The sequence below is a fragment of the Olea europaea genome, chromosome 11 (genome assembly GCF_002742605.1).
Source record: "Olea europaea var. sylvestris chromosome 11, O_europaea_v1, whole genome shotgun sequence".
Taxonomy (NCBI): Eukaryota; Viridiplantae; Streptophyta; class Magnoliopsida; order Lamiales; family Oleaceae; genus Olea; species Olea europaea.
The window spans coordinates 5,679,750-5,686,889 of NC_036247.1; the positions used below are offsets into that span (position 1 = coordinate 5,679,750).

General features: G+C 39.0%; 1 long non-coding RNA gene across 2 annotated transcripts; it reads left to right on the plus strand.

Moving 5' to 3' along the window:
- Positions 1-2,841: 2,841 nt before the first annotated feature.
- On the plus strand, positions 2,842-5,617 carry LOC111403113. 2 transcript variants are annotated; one of them, XR_002704408.1, is made up of 3 exons: positions 2,842-3,072; positions 3,997-4,218; positions 4,413-5,617. It is a non-coding gene; the product is annotated as an uncharacterized LOC111403113 (long non-coding RNA). The 2 variants fall into 2 exon arrangements; XR_002704409.1 differs by lacking the exon at positions 2,842-3,072 and adding an exon at positions 3,079-3,166.
- The last annotated feature ends 1,523 nt before the right edge of the window (positions 5,618-7,140 follow it).

The following is a 7,140-nucleotide window of genomic DNA, read 5'->3' on the forward strand; positions in this document are numbered from 1 at the left end:
GGCATCGACCAGGTGGTCCATCCAAGGGAGCGGGTATGAGTCCTTTGGGCATGCCTTATTTAGCCCGGTGCAATCCACGCACATGCGTCATTTCCCATTAACTAGCACGATGCTAGCTAGCCATTAGGGGTATTGCACCTTCCAAATGAAACTAGCTTGTAGTAGTTTTTCCACCTCCACTTTATCTACTTATTGCCTTTCGGGGGCGAGGTTTTTTTATGCTTCTCTAGTTTGGCTCCTGGTAGGACGTCGAGGCGATGTTGTACGATTGCTGGGCTGATCCCAGTAACGTCGCCTGAGCTCCATGCGAAAACGTTCAGGTTATCTACCATGCATTTCACCAACTTTCCCTTTTCTTCAAATTCCAACCCGACCCTGATGCTAACTCCCGTCCTTCTGATACAGGGATCTTTTTTATCATGTCAAGTGGTTCGATTCGTACTCTTAGAGGCTCGACATCTAACATAATGATAGGTATTGCTCCTCTGGCTGATGTATTGTCGACATAACATCTCCTAAATGCTAGTTGATCCCCTCGCACGCACTCGACCCTCTGCTGGTTGGGAATTTCATGACCATGTGATAGGTTAAGAGGATGGCCCCGGCCACGTTCAGCAGTGGCGGACCGTAGATTCCATTGTAGGCTATGGGGGTTTTGACATCTGAGAAGCTCGTCACAATCACCATAGTGGTTAGATATATGCCTAGTGTGACTGGAAGCTCACAGTCCCTTCTGAAATTACCGTAGCCCCTCCAAAAGCCCTGTAGAGAGTTATTCGACTGAATCTGGCCAAGTATTTTTGCAAAGACTCATCCTTTTCCTGGACGACCAAGCCAATAGCTGTCTTCCTCTTCCTCTTACTGCGAGGAAGTAGGCCACAAAGCTCCTGGAGAGTTCATCAAACGTTTGAATAGACTGTGGACTAATGTCACCACACCACCCAGTCTCTAGCTTCCTTCCTGAGGGTCGGGGGAAAAGATTGACACATTATTGCATTGGGTGCTGCATAGAGTCTCATTAAGTCAACGAAGGTCTGGAGGTGGTAAGCGGATCCGTGACCCCGTCGTAAGCTTCTATCATGCTTGAAGCCCTTAGGTAGATAGACTGCCATAATTTCAGGTGCATACGAGTCTTGTTCCAAAACAATCTGTATACGCTTGTGTTTTCTCCTGGATAATACATTATCTATCTTCTGCGTCATGATCTCCTCTATCCTTCGCTCCAGAACTGCCATGGGTGACGAGGACTGCATGACCGTCGTCCCCGAAGACCTCGAGCCCCCTGTCACCGATAGGATGACAGGTGAAGCTTCAATGTACGTTCCCTGGGGTGGCAGCCTCCGTCGAGTGCAACGATAAGAAGGTGGCTCTCTGCATTTAATTCAACAAAAGGGTCATCATTGCCACCAACTAGGTCTCTAAGGCGCTGAGTTGGCTTTGTGTCACACTGCGGTGGAGACGGTGGGTCGAGGCCCCTTGAGACTGACTCTGACTCCGTCTCTGTTGCAGCCCCCCTTAATCGTGTATCACTTCTTATTTGTCATCTTGATATAGCTTTTGTGTTCAATGAAAGAAGTTTCCCACAGATGGCGACAATGAAATGGTGGTGGAGTAATGCCTCTTGATCTGCCTGGCGACCTTTGGCGTTTCTGCTACTTCGACGGGCATCTGTAACCTGAAAAGTGTGGGTGGGGCTTTCTCCCCCGTTTTACCTCCGACATGAGAATTAGTATACGTGTTAGGAGAAAATAAAGTCGAAATTCAGATGGCTGAAAAAAATGCAGTCATCCATACATGTGTCGCTCTCGGAGGTATTTATAGACGTTGGAAGCCGAGTGAGAGCCGGGTGATTGTGGTGCCACGTTTCCCCATGTTGGCCTTCCCATTACTCCCACGTTCTGAGTGGGGGGTCTTAACTTCCCTCCCAGAGGTTGTGCCCGTGGTAACTGCTATACAACATTGTCAATTCATCAGAGATTTTATAGCTAAGTGTTGAGATGACCTTATAGGTAATTTCATGTCGGTCGATGGTCTTGGGTTGAGGGAGAGCACCCGGGGGGTCGATGGTATCTCGTAGAGGTAGAGCGTTCCTGGTGGGTCAATGGTCTAGCGTAAAGGTAGAGTGCCCCCGATGGATCGACGGTCTCTCATAGAGATAGAGCGCCCCCGGGGGGTCAATGATCTCTCGTAGAAGTAGATCACCAGGGGGTCGACAGTCTCTCGAAGAGGTAGAGCACCCTGGAGGTCAATGGTCTCTCGTAGAGGTAGAGCACCCCCGAGCGGTCGACGGCCTCTCGTAGAGGTAGAGCGCTCTCGGGGGGTCGATGGTGTCTCATAGAGGTAGAGCACCCGAAAGGTCGATGATCTCTCGTAGAGATAGAGCGGCCCTTGGGGGCCGACGGTCTCTCGTAGAGGTAGAGCGCCCCCGGAGGTCGATGGTCTCTCGTAAAGGTAGAGTGCCATTGGCGGTTCGATGGTGTCTCGTAAGGGGTCGACGATCTCTTGTAAAGGTAGAGCTTCCCTGGGGGGTCGATGGTCTCTCGTAAAGGTAGAGCGTCCTCGATGGGTCGACGATCTAGCGTAGAGGTAGAGTGCTCTCGAGAGGTCGATGACCACTCGTAGAGGTAGAGCACCCGAGAGATCGACGATCTCGCGTAGAGGTTGAGCGCCCATGGGGGTCGATGGCCTCGCGTGGAGGTAGAGCACCCATGGAAAGGTCGACGGTCTTGCATCAAGGTGTAATGCCTTGCCTTGCTCATTATCGCAAGCGGTTATTTACGCCATCCAATATCATTTATAAAACTCTTCTTTTGTTTTGTTATTTTGTTGCTTAGTATTTCTTTCAGCTGGGTCTTTAATTTTTGTATCTCTTGTTGTACAGTGTCTGATTTTGTAGATAAATTGAAATTTATCTGCACATAAATTTGACTGTTGCTAACCTTTGCTCCAATCCATTTTTCTTGAGGTTGTTTTTATGGCGTACCAGAGGAGGCAGCCGTAAGATAGTTCCTAGTCGTCATCTTCCCCCTCGCTTGCCACCAACGCCATCAGAGTTGCTTCATCAATTTATGGGTATTTGTTGCTTTCTTTAGCGTATAGACTGTCCGCATTCTCTTTTCCTTAGGAGTGAATTCCAGTTTGATCCTCTCCTCCTTCCTCTAATAAGGTTTATTTTTTTCTTTTTTCCCTATTTATTGTTGGTTTGCACTTTAGAAAACCTTAATATTTTATACAACGTTTTCTTTTGGTTGGGATATTTGTTCTTGGATTTTCTTTTATTATTTTACCTTTTGTAGTCCGTTTAGAATTATTTTTTATGGGATTTTCTTTTTAAATTTTGGGTTGAAATTTTGTGACAATTCAAGTGGGTTTTGTGGGAGAAAAAAATGTTTCCTCTATTGTTTTTACCTTTTTCTTTCCTTTGCTTAGTTTTTTTTTTTTTTTTTTTTCCTTTTTTTTTATTATTAAAGTTTTTTTTTCAAGTGTTTTTTTTTTTTTTTTCCTTTTTTTTCTCCTTTTTTTTTCTTTTTTTTTTTTTCCCCGCTTTAGCGTAGCTCACTTTTAGACATGTTTGTTGGAAATCTGAATATTTGCCTACTTTTTACAATCCTTTTGTTTTTAACTTTTTGCACGAGACTATTAAAGCATGGATTAACGGATTTCTCAATTCTATGCTATGAAAAGTTGGATGCAACTTTATTAATTAATATAAAATATAATAATTTTTATTTGTATGCTTAAATTGTTAGTGAATGTTTGTGGTTACTATTTGAGTTCTTGCAGTCTTACTCGATTTTTTGGTCTATTATAATTATCCTGTTAATTGTAGTTAACTAAGAATCTGGGAATCCCCTTTTTTCTTTCTTGATTTCAGTTGTCCATTTGAAAAAATGGAAGCGATTAGGGAATATCATATAATTTACAAAACAAATTTTATTTTGTTTCACGTGAGCTATTGCATTATTGATTTCATGTTTCTTTTTGTTTGAAATGTAGTTTTCCAATCAAAAAGTGGATTAAGAGATGGTGCAACAAGAAGGGTGGTTTAACCTGTGAAATATGCGATCAGCTTGGGATTTTACTCTCGTTTTCTAGGCAAAATTTATGGCCTTGTAACTGAGGAAAATGAAACTCATATCTTCTTAAACAAGTTTTCTCGCCCTATTATGCGGTTCCAACTCCAAGAAGTAATGCTGATGTTTTGACTATTGATATCAGGTATATTCTGGAGCACATCTTATGAAATTTTTTTGCTCTTGAATGTTTAGTATTCAGCATTGCATGTTCAAGAGGGTGAGAGACACGAATCAGAATGCTTTAAGGAGATTATGGTTTCTAATGAGATCTGTAGATTAGCTAGGTTGATGGTATTCCACTTGTCATTTTGCCTGATTTTGGGTTGTTCTGGCTAGGAATGCTAAAGGAACTATGGACGGATGATAATGCAGCTCAAGCACTTTAAACACTGGAGTTCGGGCAACAGGCTGGTTGATTTGTTGATTTGGATAAAAAGATGGCTTTCGAAATTTTATTTTCTTCTTTTTCATTTGTTATATTGATTTTAGTTAAATTAAATGTTAAGGATTAAGTATACACACATTTTTACCCTTCTTAATCATGTCATCTTCGAACGATTGGGACTCTTGTCGTCAATTACACTACCTTTATCTGCAACACTGTCAAATATCCATTCAAAATGCTTATACGTGTATTATGTCATAGGCGAAAGGTACGATGCTGTAATATATTGAAATGCTTGCATGGGTACTATGTTAAATACATAGTGCTTGCTTAATCTACAGTACTAGAAGTACATTTGATACATTTTAACTTTGTTTTCTATCTTCATAAAGTTTGGCTGTCTATCCACCTTATTAAACATGCTTTAATTATATTGAAAATGTGTTGTTCTTGGATTTTATGTCAGTCCATCAAGTTTTATTGTAGTCATGTGACTATTTCTTATTTATTTTATGTTGTAGAGAAATCTTTTCTTGTGAATTTTCCAAATTTCAATTGTTGTGTTGTCAACTGTACATTCTTTGTCAAAGGGTAAGAAATCCCTACAGATGTATGTGTCTCTGGATTTAGTGTCATTCTCTGAGGTTTTCTTCGGTTTTGTGATATTCTTTGGTTTGTCCTTTTCACATAAAGCATTGAAAATTGTAAGAGGCTTATGTATTTTTAGGGGTTTAAGTGTATATGAAATGGAGATTTTAGAATATCAACTACAAATATGTGATTAGAAACATACTGAATATCAGCTCAATAAATCCTTGTTTTCTTGCATGTAGAGTGACTGATGGAAGTCTTTCCATTTTCAGTGTTGATGTATACACAACCCTTGCTGGAGCCATTGAGATGCTATAAGGTTCTTTTCATCTTGGAGCAAATGAAGTAATCAGCATTTTAGTGCTTATGATGTTGTTCTTGCGAATTTTTTTTATGGAGTTTCATTTTAGCATGTAAGAACGCCACTACAATAGCACAACAGGGTCTCTAGTACCTTTTTTTTTTTTTTTTAGATTTTTATGTACTTCAGAATTTTGGATCTAGATTTTGTATAGATATTTTTACACTTTGGAGTCAATTCATAATGATTATTGGAGTTGTTTGATATTGTTATATTCTATCTTGTTTTATGGTTAATTTGTATAAGTATCTCTACAAATAAAAAAAAACAAAATTAAAAAAAAAAGAATGTAAAGACCTACGGCAACGGTCAACAAAATGTTGCAAAAAATAATGATGTAATTATAGACAACATGCAAAAAATATTGCAAAAAAATTATTGACAACACTTGAAAAACGTTGCAAAAAAGTTATCCCGAAGCTTAAAAAATATTGCAAAAAAGGTTTTTTACAACGTTCAAAAAATGTTGCAAAAAGTTATTGGCAACGTTGAAAAAATGTTGCGAAAAGATTATTCACAACACTTAAAAAAGTTACAAAAAAGTTATTCGCAATGTTTTTTAATCGTTGCAAAAAGTTTATCAGCAACACTCAAAGAAGTTGCAAAAAGGTTATTTGCAAAACTCAAAAAATGTTGATGTATCCTTCTAACTTACGGCAACATCGAGATTTGCAACACACGTCCGAGCATTGTAAAAGGTCTTTAGCAACGTGTTTTTGGACATTGTAAAATGCTGTTTTTGTTGTAATGAATTCTTGGGATTGGCTCAACATTCTGACTTGTACTGACCATATTTGTACACCTATAGCATTTAACTCTTGCTTTGTCTGTGGATTTGATTTAGAATATGTTGAATGATTGTTGTCATGACCTCTTCCTCTTCCTCTTCCTCTTCCTAATGTATTAGAAAATTAATTATCTTCAAAAAATTTATGGAAGTATCTACCATAATTGTTGCCTCGTCCTTGATCTCCTCTTTTTGATGTCGAAAATGATTATTAGCTGAGGCTTGTAATGCTTGTTCCTCCTTATCTTGTCGATGCATTTTTTATTCATGAACCAGTAAAACACTTTGTAACTCATCAGAGAAAGATCATCAATATCATTTGATTCCACAATGGAACAAACAACATAATTGAATTTTGTTGTCATGGAGCGAAGCATCTTTTCAACAATGATCACATCTTCTAGTGTATTACCATGTACCCACATCTTATTAGCTATTGTCATCGTCCTTTTGAAGTAAAATGAAATAGATTCTCCCACCTTCATTTGTAGAGTTTCAAATTCATCACAAAGTGCTTGGAGCTGCATTTGTTTGGCCCTTGCATTCCCTTGATACTTTTTCTTCATGGAATCCCAAATCTGCTTGCTAGTATCTTCCTTAAGAATGGTTTCAAGAATTGATCGATTAATGGCTTCGAACAAGTAGTTCTGATAAGTGTATTTTATACACTTATTTAGGTCATTAAAATTGAGTATTTGTTGATGAATTTGATTAAATATGACTTAATCCTATGTATATATTGTGTGTAGGTTACAATCAATGGAAGATACGAGAATAAAGAAAATAAGTGGAAAAATGACTCAATTACATCAAGGGCAAAGTTTGGGAACTAGAATGTAATAATCCAAAATTTGAATTGGACCGAAGAATGATGAGTTAAGAACACCAAGAGTCAATTGGAATTGAAGAGAAGCTAATGGGACAAGAAATTTTGGAAAAG